Below are 13,245 nucleotides of genomic sequence, written 5' to 3'. Positions count from 1 at the left end.
CCTGAATAAGCTGCTGAATCAGCTGATCATGATTTCAGTTTTCCAGATCATAATGTCAGTCTCTTAAGTAAATCCTCTGCTTTGATGGACAAAAATAGTTTGGCCCATTTTAAAGCCAGAAGGCTCAGAACTTGGAATCAGGGGTGCCAAAAAGTATTGCTGAAGAGGTTTCATAAAGCTTCAGAGAGTTTCCTCAAGTCAGTAAAGTAATACCAAAATTTTAGGCCTTCTGTTCACAACAGAATTCAGGATACCTTGATTTCTATGATCTGCAGAGTTGCAAACTGAGTTCCTCCTCAATTTCCTGTGATGTGCCCACTAGAGATAAGGTCCTTTCATCCAGGGGAAAGGCTGTTCTTCATGAATCTTCTTTCTTGGCAGACTTAGTATATTCTGATATGATCAGTTCTCACAACATAAGAAACCAAGTATTACAGGGAAATGCTTATTTAGTTGCACTGATGAGGAGGCAAAACTATTTTATAAAGTTCAATAATTAGATACCTTACTCAAGAACATCACCAGCTCTATCAAGTTGATAGATGTTGTTTGAGGCTTCACCGAGCACAAGATGTTTGCTGTCTTGAATCATGTCAATCTGCAGAATATCCCTGGATTAAATTCCAGTTTATTTTGAGTCTTATCTTCCTGTTTCCTCCTCATTGTAACCAAAATGCATTTCACAAGCATTTGTAGATAGTGACCTGTATCTCTCTCTTGATCATCTCAGGCTTGGGTCAGATAAGCCACACAAATGTTATTTATGATATTCTGTGCTGTTATTTTCTGGCCTTTTGCATTTCATTGTTGCATGTGACAGCACAGTTATATATAATTGATAGACAGCTTCATATTTCTCAGAAAGAGTTTGATAGGTGGCACATAAACCAAACTACTTTTGTTTCTTAGGGGTGTATCTTTTAAAGCTTCTCAACCCGGTCTTATTTTGAAAGAATTCTTATATTTTTCTCCCAATGCCTGTGGCTCATTAAAGATACACTTTAATTGATTTATTATGGAAATAATTTTTCAACAAAGAAAATATCATGCATGGCAAAGCAGATTAAATTCCTCAGCTCCTCAGGTTCCTTCCTTCTACTGCAATATGGAGAACAAGGCACGGGATATATCCATCTCCCTGTGTATCCCAACCTGCAGAAATACAATGACCTCAGGGCCCAGAATTTGCTGCAGAAAAATGTTGGCTGCACAAGGCACGCATTTTTTCACTGATTTTGTGCAGAGCTAGAATCAAACTAGGCACTTAAATAAAAGGTTGCATGCCTTCAGTAGGGCTCCCGATCATGACACACTGCTGAGCAATTCTTAATCCAAAAATATGCTTAAAGGAGGGAATCAAGGTGTTGAAGACAAGCCAAAGACCTCCCTCTGTGGCTACAGGTTTGCTGTGTGGATATTTATCACTGTTTCTATGTCAGGTAATTGAGAACAGGTTTTCTCTGCTAAACTAAACCCAAATTTTCAGCCTGCTTTCATCCCACTTCCAACCTCAGGCACCTACTTGAGGTGTCAGGAGAATATTCGCCCTGGGCTTCTGCTGCAGTCAATGACAAGATACAGGATAAGTTGCCAGCTTTAAACACCTCTGTGGCTTTGACAGTCCTTGACAATCAAGGATAAACTCCTAACTCTACATCTTCTACATAGCTAAGTGTCTTATGTTAGTTGGGAGAAATCCAGACTTTCAGTCATAAGAAAAAGTGAAAGGAAAGAAATGTCAGTGTCTGATTCATCCAACTTCTCCCCACTGTGCAGATCAATCCTTAATTATACTATCTGCTTGAGAACGATTTCTAGTCTTTGCCTCAGGGCAACTTTCCTAAAAATAAAAATGTGTTTCTTTGAGTGGAATGATAAAAAGAAGCAGTTATGATCCCATATAAGTCATAGATGGTTAGCAGTTGTGATCGATACAATCTGAAAACACAGACATGGCTGATAATGCCTCTGCTATTTTCAACAATGTTTAATTATCTTTAATCAAAAACATGGATTCCACATATTTTAATACACTTTCCAAATTTCTTTGTATTCTGCTTATGAGACTTGTTAAAAAAATCATTTTAAGGGTGTTTCTTCAGTCTTCCACATTAAAAGAAAGAGCAAGTTCTTTTGAGCCTCAGAAACAATTAGTGTTTGGCAGCATTTAAATGTGCAGAGCAGAGCAGTGTATTGAAAAGTGCATTCACTTGTGTTAGTCAGCAACTTTTTCAAATTTTGGAGAAATCTGAGGCTCCTCTGGTGTATCACATGCTGAAGGAACTAACAGTATACTGAACTGAGAGGGGCCAAGCCTGAATCTAACACTGTCCTTCATGATGAGCTAAAGAGACTGAGAGTATTGTAGAATTCACAACAGGGAAAATGGGCTCTGTCCTGATCTTCCCTGCACTGAGTGATTCCACTTAAACCAACACACTCACAAAAAGAAAAAAAAAAAGAATCATAGCCAAGAAAATCATATTTACATCCTGAGAAAAAAAGTCAGCCTAATGCAGCAGCTCATTATGGAGACGCAGGAGAGAGAGTTATCTTCCATGACATCACTGAATATGAGAATAAAAGCTATAGATACAGTTGTAGTGTGTAAAACAATGACTATCAAATGGCTGTGCTTGGGAGTTATCCCACTGGACATTATTTCTGCCTGAGAGTCCTTTAAATTTGAGACGTATCCGTGATTCTGCTGGGGAGAAAGGTCATCATTGCTCAGTCGCTGGCTCTCAAAATGTAATAACAACATATTTTTATAATGATAAATTATTGGCCACCCAGCCACAATGGTACACTAATAAAACAGTCTGATCTGCCAGGGTGCATTGTTTGCACCTTTTCCTCTTTCACTTAGAATTAGTTTGCATTGAAACATATAACAGCTCTATTTGCCAGAGACAGGGAGTGCAAGTGAACCTGTTAGCTGAGCTCCTTCACACTCCCTGGACAATAGCCAGGGGACACTTCAGTAAAACCTCCTGCAGTTGGTGGGATAAACTGTCTCCTTGCCTGAGGGAACCTCAGCATTAAAGTTATTAAATAAAACAGCCAGTCTGGCAGTTGGCTATGAGAAGCAATTTATACCATTGTAAATGGATTAGCAAAATGTAATTTCTTTTAACGTTTCCGTTTCAATTATTTCAAACAGATGTGCAGTTATAAATGTTAAGGAATTGTTTAAATGTTTCTCACAATGGAAAAAGTAAATATAGGTTAGAGCTCTGGACTCCCAGGTGAATTTTCTACGTTTTTCTGTGTTCTTTATTTTAAGGCTTTCCACGTACTGCTGTAAAAGTTGCCCATTTGGAGACCAGGAGGAAAAAAAAATAATATTTGTCCTCCTGATGAAGCAGGGTATTATACTAATCAGGGAAGTATAGATTTGAAATGTCTTGAGGACCAGAGGAAAGCCTACGGCTGTTCTTATCCTACATTCTCAGCTGGTGTATTTTGACATCAAGAGCCTGGAGCAGTGCATGAGATACCAAGAGAGAGACTACACCACATATCTGTGTGTGTGAGGAGCGGGGGGAATCTCTCTTGGAAGAACAGCTCCGTGGATTTCCTCTGAGAAGGGTTAATTAACATACATAGCTGGCAGCTCAGAAACCATCGCAGCCTCTTACGGTGATTTCAGCAATATCTCACCTGAGCTCTACTATTTTTTTCCCTTTTCCTTATTTTTTTTTGCTATGCTGTTGCAATTAAGCTATGAGATACAACAAGAAATATGACTACTGGCAGGGGATAATCATGTCCTTGGGGGTGTAATCAAGCACCAAGAAGAAACCAGAGCTCACGATCCCCTATGGGCACGATTACTCCATGATGGCCATATCCATCCAGATACTGCACTGGTACCATGAACTGCTTTTTTTTAAATATATATATTTAAATGTATTACCCAGGCAAGTGACTTGTCTCCAGCTGCCATGTTGTGTCAGACCAGGCTGGTTGCAGCCAGTCCCCTCAGCGACCCCGCCGACGCAAGGAAAAAATTTCCACCAGGGATTCACCCGGGTGTACGAACCTCCCGCCTCTCAAAACGTCTCTCCACGACACGCTCACAAAGCTGAATTAAAGTTGCTGCAGACTTTAAAAGAGGGGGTGGAGAGGGGGCAAAAGTAGGGCAGCAAGAAATAAGGGACGTGGCTTGCTCAGTTGAAAGCAGCCGTGGAGAAGCCCGAGGGCTGAGATGGCAGTCATCATCGATTCAAGGAGGGGGAGATGTCAAGGACAGGGAATGTCAAGCAGGAACAACAATAAGGGTGCTTAGCAGTGCCAAGCCTTCCAAAAACAGCACAAATAAAGCTACAGGGCTGTTGGGATTGGTCTATTTGCTGCTTGAGATCACAAGAAAAATGTAAAAAAAAAAAAAGATGATACGTTTACGATGTACGTCCGTCCTCTCCCTCCTGCCTACACAAAACTAATTAAAAATATTCTCTCCCTCTCTTCCTCTCACGCCCCCACCCCCACTGCCATCGTCTTGAAACAGTCTTTTCAAACAAAGTTAGAAACAAGCAAGTGCTCTACATGGAACCAATCATGTCAATATACAGATAAGCAGCAGCAACACACCGGCCCTGAACAAATAATCAAATGTTAAAGGGAGAGCTACAAGAACACAAACACAGTCCAGGTTTCAGTCTGCAACACTGTCTGCAGTGTATATGTGTGTATTCCTGAAGCATCAACACCTGCCTTAGCAGGTGATAGAATTTTATGGCACAAAATGTATTTATCCAATGGGTTTTTACACATAGTTTACTGCAGATTCTCACGTAAGTGACAGAATTAATTATTTTTTTACTGACGCAACACCAAATGTGCTGATATTTTCAGGTGTGTACACACATGTGATCACACACAAACACGCACAGAGAACAGCTTGAAAGTGCAATAAAAACCAGCTCACCACAAAATCTGTTAGGCTGGACCACTGAGTCTGTTACTGAATTAATGACAACACTGAAAGAAAGCACCAAATAATGTTTTTAAGATGTTTGAATGGATAGCCAACATTTTCCATGGTTTTAAAATTCGATTTTGTTTCATATTGAACAATTTTTAAATTATAAGAGAGAAATAAGCCTCAGCACTTAGGTCACTGACTTGTATTAGAATCATATAAGCCCTGAAAATCCCTGACCACAGAGGAAAGGATGGATCTGGGACAGCAAAAAATGCTGATTTTCCAGGCGTGTTTTATAAAGGGAAATCAAAAACCCCCTACGTGCACATTACATGGAGTTGTGGAGCACTGCAGGAAACTAAACAGAAATTCAAATTCTGCTTTGGTTTACTACACTGTCTCTGAAACCAAAATACCTTTGTTTGGCTGCAACTTCAGTGAAGAAACCTTCCAATAGGTTATTTCCAACTTAACTGAGGGACTCTGCAACATTTCCCACCCAGAAGTATACAGCATGTTCTTGACATATACAATATGGTATAATCAATTTATATATTCTTGATGTACAAGTCTCTTTTTTTCCTTCTTTTCAACTTTTAACATGTCAAAACATATGATTCTTGCAAGGGAGGAAAATACACTCTTCTGTAGAAAAGCTCATTTTCAACCTTCCTAAGAACAGTGATTCTGTTTCACAATAAAAATGGAATGATATTCACCCAAAATTTGTGCTTTTCTGGGACCTCTGTGACATTACTCATTACTGTGACATTACTTCTGGCACAGTAGGGAATTTCACTGCAATAAACTGTAACCAAGGAAAACCCTCCTTTTTACTGCTCCGCTGTGCATTTGATTTTCTGCGTATTTAGAAAAACGGAGATATTTCCGTCTGAATAAATTAGTTTTCCTGGTAAGGTATTTTCCACACACACGGAGAAATATTATCCCTATTGCCCACGGTCTTCCAGTTCAAAGGGAAGAAAGAAGATGGAAAAGTAGAACACCAGGGAACACTTGATCACGTTGTTCCTTTCAAGCAGTGACCCTTTCTGCAGCTATTACCAGAGATTAGTTTGAGAACTCCGTTGGCTGGAATTGGACAGGCTTAATAAGGAAGACAGTCACATTCCTCAAAGGCTTTTGGCCTCCTGTGTCAGAGCTGGAGCCTGTCGATCAAATTCCCACTCCCACACCAGATTAGAGGTTAAAACTTTGTCAGCCCACACTGGGGGCAGCCAGCAGGGAGGAGGAAGGTCCGTGGCTCATCCTCTTTCCTCGGAGATGGTGAGGAAAAGGGAGGCTCCTGCAGCGTGGGCTGAGGGGGCTTTGAAGGACAGCACTATCCATAAAGACGGAGGCAGGCAGGAGCTGCAGCTGGGTAATCACCTTCTCAGAAGTACTTTGGAGGCTGTTTGTGTGTGAAGCTCGTCCTCACAAAAGTAAGGAGAGATGCAGAGGCAAGTGGCACAGCTGCACACAGCAGTGGTGGTCGGATAAACGGCTGTGGTTACGAAGGAAGAGGAGTTTTGAGTCGTGATTCATGGATTTTAAGCACCAGCTGGGTGAGGCTAAACCTGTGTAACCACTCGAGGTTTGTTACTAAGAGCAAAAGAGAGGCTGAGGGTCAGGGAGCAGCACTGGCCAGGACTGTGGGTGTCCTGTGGGCAGCAGGGCTGGGACTGACAGCTGGACATCAGCCCCTGATGAGGCAGGGGCTGGATCTGATCCAGTTCTGTCCAGGGGCATGATCATGACCCCAGCCATGGGACAATATCCCATCCCACCCCCGGAGAGTTGCCCAATGCCCGTGGGTGGGGCTGTCCCCTGGTGTTTCCTGGCTGCCTTGCCTCTGGTTGGAGCTGTGGGACAGGCTCTGAGTGCCAGCCCCTAATCTGACACCCACCATGGGGAGCCTCTGATGTTCCTGGACCCCAGGAAGTCACCTTCCATCAGAGTATCCTGGCAGGAGCAGCCCTCAGCTGCACTGTGTATAAGCTGCCCCTGTGTCCCAGCTGCCAAAGCTCCGGGAGAGGTTGTGCCCTCAAGGACATTACAGAGTCCAGCCAGAGGAAATGAAGTGAAGCTGAGGACCAGGCTTACTACACTATAGGGTCATTCTGCTGTCCGTCCACACCAGGAAAAATTTAACCTGACTATTCCAGGCCCAAAGCATAGAATCATAGAATGATTTGTGTTAGAAGGGACCTTAAAGATCACATAGTTCCAACCCTCCTGCTATGGGCAGAGACACCTTCCACTAGACCAGATCGTTCAGAGCTTCATCCTTGAACACTATGGGGCATCCAAAGATTCTCTGGGAAACCTGTTCCAGTGCCTCACCACCCTCACAGCAAAGAAATTCTTCCTAATACCTTACCTAACCCTATCCTTTTTCATATTGAAGCCATTCACCTTTGTACTATCACTACATGCCCTTGTAAACAGCCCCTCTCCAGCCTTCCTGTAGGCCCCTGTTAGGTACTGGAAGGTTGTTATGTCTCCCCAGAGCCTTCTCTTATCCAGGCTGAACTCAGACAGCTCTTTCAGCCTGTGTGCATAACAGAGCTGCTCCATCCCTCTGATCATCTTGGTCCCTCCTCTGGACTCGCTCCAGCAGCTCCGTGTCCTTCCTGTGCTGAGCCTGCAGACCTGGAGGCAGCTCTGCAGGTGGGGTCTCACCTGAGGGGGCAGAGGGGCAGAATTCCCCCCTCACCTGCAGCCCAGGGTATGGTTTGGCTTCCTGGGCTGTGAGTTCACATTGCTGGGATACAAACACATGGCTCTCTATAGGAGCCAAATTTCCTCTGTAACACACATACAGGGCACTGAGTCACACATCAGGCTTTCCCTCCTGATTTCTTTCCGTGCATTATTTCTATAGGTGTTTGCACAACCACCTTGCTTCCTTCCAGCACTGCCAAGATGGGGCTTTGACAAATCTTGCTCTCTGTGGTGTGTTTCAGCAGAGCGTTGTGCACCCTCACGTCTCCCCCACTGCACGGAGAGTTAAAGGGACTTTGCTCCTGGCAACATCAGGCCCCTGATTCCCAGTGGGTTCTATTAACATCTCATCCCAGCTCTCGTTTTCCATCTGCGTGGATATTCATATTATCTTGCTAAAACTAAGCAAGAAAAAAGCTCTGTGGGGCCGGCTTGTCTGCAGGCTGTTTGTCTTTTCTGTACAGCTGCAGGCAAGCATCTGTAAAGTTTCAATATTTGCTCTAAATGAAATGTCTCTCAGCTAGAACTCCATTTCATGTAGTATTGCTGGTGCAGAGAAGATGTAGCCTGTAAACAGAAAAATAAAGCCCCTCGGGACACTGATGCTACAGGTAATAAAGGCGTTAATTGCTCTTCCTTGGCCTAGTTTTAGATTACCTATATTACATCTTTGTTATTATTAATATATATTGCTATCTTATGATTTAAGCTGTCATCATAATCTTGTTTGGAAATAGATACGTTGTTATCAGATATACTGGACATCTTTTTTAATTGTTGTGTGAATATTAGGGATTAAGAAAGTGCAGCTCTAGACAGAGACGACCTTGAATCATAGGAAAACACAACTTTAAAGGAACATAAAAGCCAATCTTATTGGTTGTCCCTGTCCCAAAACAGGGTCACTGTTAATATTCAGTTACTACTAATAGGTGGCAGCTTAATTTGTTCTTTAAGATCTCCATAGACACAGACAAGCTGGAACTTTTGCAGCCCTCATCAGAATATTGTGCCCATGTCATGCACACCAACGTGAATATTCCTTGTGACAATGTTAATTTGCTGTTTCTCAGATTCTCCAGTGTGACCATCCACCCTGCTCCATTTTAGTGCTTTCCATTTCTGGGCCTGGTTGGCATCCACTCTCCTGTTTAGCCTCAGACAGCTCTAATGTCACTTTTTGAGACATAAATCAGGGATAGCACCAACCTCTGCAAGTGCCACTGAAAACTCCGGATGGTCCCTGGGAGAGTAATATTTTAGAGAGACTTCTATTTTTACCTTTAAGCTCAAATTTGCAAGTCCATGAGCTGTTCAATCAAACTGACAGGGAACCTTCATCTCTTGCACTGCAACCAGCAGAAAAAGTTTGGATTTACCAGGAAAACAAACTGGAAATTAGAAAAACTACTGCACAGCTACATAGAAAAGGCAACAACTTTGAGCTCTAAACCCAGATGTGCTCTGACATAGCTATTCAGAGGTGAAAAATGTCTATTTTCTGCTAACAAATCCCTGAGCAAAATATATTTAATCTCACATTAACTATAAGTAACTGAAACTTGTTATTTTGGTTAGGTTTCCAAAGCCTCTTTTCTCATGTAGAAGTTTGAAGTGTTGGATTGGGAAGAAGGATTTTAGCCACTTAATTGCATAATGAAATTATTTTCTGGGTTTTATATGCATCATAATATCTACATTTAGCGTTCTATTATCATTAGTGCTTGAGGACATCTTTCATTTAGCTACTTAGAGATTTTTATATCCAACTCCCAGAGGTAAAAGTCATCATCTTGCTGAGTTTGAAAGTTTTCTTTCCCAGCATCTTATTCTTCAATCTCAAAGGCCTGACATTTTTTAAACTCTTGGCATTCCCTTCAGTAACAAGGTTGAAATTTGAATATGCTACATCCATTTGGCTTCAATTTGATGCTTCACTGAGGCACAGCCTGGACAAAGAGAGAGGAAAAAATGAATCTGAATGCCAACCATCTATTGGGATAACTAAGTAAAAAATCAGCAGGTCTCAGGCTGTAACTGAGAAGGAGCATTACCCCATAAGTGAGAAGGAATTTATTTTGCATGAAATTATAGAAATATAAGTTGCCAGTGATATAACAGAGTTATTAAATTTAGCATCAGTCCAAGAGGAATTTAGACTAATCTGGTGGCATGGCAGTAACTCACTAGACTTCTAAGGACACAGAATGATTTCGTGAATTGATTTAATAGTTAAACAAATATTCAGTCCTGAGAGGAAAAGAAAACCATGCAAACCTAAGGTTAATGGAGACTGGTCCCAGGGGACGTCTTTTATTCCTTGATGCTGTCTCTTAGGCTTCAAATGTTCTTGTGTCTCTATGCAAATGAGCTGCTTACAAAATCCAGCTCTTTCAAGTATGTTCTGAGCGCTACTGTCTATGTCATTTTACAGTAAACACATTTTTGTTGCATAGCAATATGTTTCTTTTAGAAGATGGGTAAATATGCAAAATGTTTCTGTAACTATTTGTCAGATAGTCAGACAGATTTTTTTGTCTATCCTCAGGCCCCTTTTATGTTCTCTCTCTGTGAACATATGCGACAAGAGCTCTCCCAACACAAACACTTGAAGGAATCAAACTGCAAGCTCTTTTTCTACCAACATTTGCACAATAAAAAAAAAAAAAAAAGAATCAAAAAAGAAAGAGGAGAAAAGTATGTTTTATCATGTAGTGGCGTAGAAACACTCTGTGAATTGTGACCAGCTCTTGTGGCTCCTGACTTCACAGGAACTTGTGAAGTTTTGTTGATCCTTGCACTGGTACTATTCAACATATAACCATCTCAGGAAGGAAAGTGAGAAATAGAAGCCAAAGTCCTTGTTAATATGTCAGCAACCAGATGCCAATGAGACAATCTCCCAATTTCCAAATTCCTTGGAGTCCCTCCAGATGCAATATGTGACAAATGAGCAACTGCTCAACCCATAGCACAAGCAAAGTGAATGTGCTGCCGAGAGAAGACAGACACGCCACAGGACTTCCCTCTTCTGCAACACACCCTGTTATTGAGGGCATTTGTTCAAGGGTTGGTTCATTTGCAGCTTCAAAGACTCTGCACTGATAAAATCAAGTTCCCTAGTTTCTTGAGCAGTGATTGTCCACAGGCTGTTGTAGGCACACACCTCAATAAACCAGCTCACCAGGTTTGATTTCAACCACAAATGACCTGGGGGAAGTTTGTATTTATGGAAGAAATTGTTCCCTGTGAGGGTGGTGAGGACCTGGCTCAGGCTGCCCAGAGAAGCTGTGGCTGCCCCATCCCTGGAAGTGTCCAAGGCCAGGTTGGACAGGGCTTGGAGCAACCTGGTCTAGTGGAAGGTGTCCCTGCCTATGGCAGGGTTGGAACAAGATGATCTTTCAAGTCCCTTCCAAACTAAATCATTCAAGGATTCTACAATTCTATAATTTTATTGAATGTCTGGGATAGAATCTTACCTGGAGGTAGTTTTGCCTGAAGCCCAATCTGCCTCAATCATGTTCCATCAAGCCTTATTCTGTCATGTCTCCAAGTGCAGGGGTTGCAATCTGCCCAGTGCCCAGAATGCAGGGTATGAAGTCGCTGGGAAATCGCTCTGAAACAGGCTCCTGTGATATCACTGGTACAAAAGCTTTTGTTGAATATGAAATTCTGCCATTCTCCACTTAGATGAGCTAGCTGCATTAGCAAACAACCTGATTTGAATCATATGTGCCTCTACCAAGTTGAATCTCATATGCCACCATCCTTTTGACATGAATGGCTTTTTTTATTTTTATGGGTTTTTGCACCCTAAGGTAGAGGCCTTTGACCCCTGCAAATCTTCTTTTCTAGGAGAAAAATATATAATTGTCGTTGATCACAAATAGTCTCTTTAAAATATTCCAGAAGACAGAAAAGACAGTCTTTCACTCTTACATTTTTCTTTCCAAGCCTAAACTTAAACTTTGGCTGTTTGGGTGGTTGTGTTGCTTCATTAATACTCTGATAAGACATAGTGGACCAAAGATTCAACCATAATTATTCTTAAAGCACAACTTCAACAGCATCTTTTCAAGAGTTGTATAAAGAATGCTTTGATTCAAGCTTCTGTGTACCAAAATGAAAGAGACCTTTTATGACAAGCACTTACAAATACACCCAGGAAGCCACAAATGATGTGACTGGCTACAGGCACGCCTCCAAACTGCTAGGAGTTACTAACACAGTCATTCTACTTTATTTGGGGGAAGGTTTTGTCCCTTTATGAACCAATCATCCAGTCTACCACTCTTCCTGTGATTCAAAACACGTGCAAGGAAGTGTTATTTCCACAAAACAAGTGTTATTTCCACAGAAGTTCCCCGAGTTTGAGAATCAACGTGGTAAACACTCAAGTGATTTTTTGTTCTAGTCACACAACCACAGAAACACAAGTGGTTTTTGAATTAAGAGACCAGCCAGCACTCCCAAATTCTTATCTTATAAGAACTGTACATTCATGCAAAGCTCCATGATGTAATATTGCCAGAAGCCCTGCAAGCTCTATACATTTGCAAGCTCTATAAATTATTCTTATGAATTTTACATTTACTTGATATGGCAGAGGATAAAAAGTTGGAACATGAAGACATCTTGCTATGGACAGAGTCCCACTTTTATATCCAGTTCCATTCCTGTCCTGCCATGAGTAGATACCTGTCATTCTGGATGAGGTGTTAAGAGCAGTAATTATGAGAGCAGTTACATCAGTCCCCTGTGTGCCTTTGAGAGCTGCATGTTTCTACTGCCTCAGTAAGATGGACCCTCAGACTGCAGCAAACATGGGTCTTTGAGGGGAATTGATGAATACGGGTTTCAGCATGAAAAATTTACTACTAAATAAAGGAACGTTCATAAAGGTGAGGAGCAAAAACTGAGAATTTGAGTTCTTGTTAACAACATAAATGAGAAAATTTTTGCAGGTATTTTCAAAGTTACCTAAGATAATGCCAAGTGTTGAGCAGGGCAAAAAGTGATTCCAGTGCAAGAGGAGCCAGACAATGGTTCATCGAGGTTGGAGGAGTCACCAAGGTTGAGTTGGTCTATGTCCTGTGTCAAAACTGCTTCCATAAAGAGAAGGGTCATTGTCAAAGGAAACTCTCCCCTGAGGGGAACAGAGGCCCAAAATGCAGACTAGAACCACTTTTTACAGTTCTTAGGGTACTACCTCCCTGAGGTCCAGGTTAGAGAGGTGCAGGGAAAGCTTCCCACCCTGGTACAGCCCCCGGATCATTATCCATCAGTGATTTATCAGGTAGGAAGCAATGAAGTTGCAACAAGAATCCTGATGGCAACCAAGAGAGACTTCAGGTCCTTGGGACAACTGATTGAGGGATCAGGAGTGTTCTACTCTATCCTTCCAGTTGCAGGGAATGACGAGGGAAGAAACAGGAAGAGTCAGCAGACCAATACATGGCTCCAAGCCTGGTGTCACTGTCAGAGTTCTGATCCTGGGTTGGTCTGTGTGACAGACAGGGTACATCTGTCTTAAAAGGGGAAAAGAATCTTTGTGAACAAGTTAACAGGGGTCATTGAAAGAGCTTTAAACT

General features: G+C 41.9%; 1 long non-coding RNA gene across 2 annotated transcripts; it reads right to left on the bottom strand.

The window, feature by feature from the left end:
- Nucleotides 1–1,005: 1,005 nt before the first annotated feature.
- On the bottom strand, nucleotides 1,006–11,237 carry LOC113970364. Of its 2 annotated transcripts, XR_003535153.1 has the most exons (5): nucleotides 11,134–11,233; nucleotides 8,936–9,003; nucleotides 4,934–4,986; nucleotides 2,490–2,567; nucleotides 1,006–1,152 (listed from the first exon to the last, which is right to left on the bottom strand). It is a non-coding gene; the product is annotated as an uncharacterized LOC113970364 (long non-coding RNA). The 2 variants fall into 2 exon arrangements; XR_003535152.1 differs by lacking the exon at nucleotides 8,936–9,003 and having other exon boundaries at nucleotides 11,134–11,237.
- Between the last annotated feature and the right edge of the window lie 2,008 nt (nucleotides 11,238–13,245).

The sequence above is a fragment of the Neopelma chrysocephalum genome, unplaced genomic scaffold, assembly GCF_003984885.1.
Source record: "Neopelma chrysocephalum unplaced genomic scaffold, ASM398488v2 Primary Assembly neopelma1_76, whole genome shotgun sequence".
NCBI lineage: Eukaryota > Metazoa > Chordata > Aves > Passeriformes > Pipridae > Neopelma > Neopelma chrysocephalum.
Note: the sequence above shows the minus strand (reverse complement) of the source record. Positions and strands in the feature narration are given on the sequence as shown.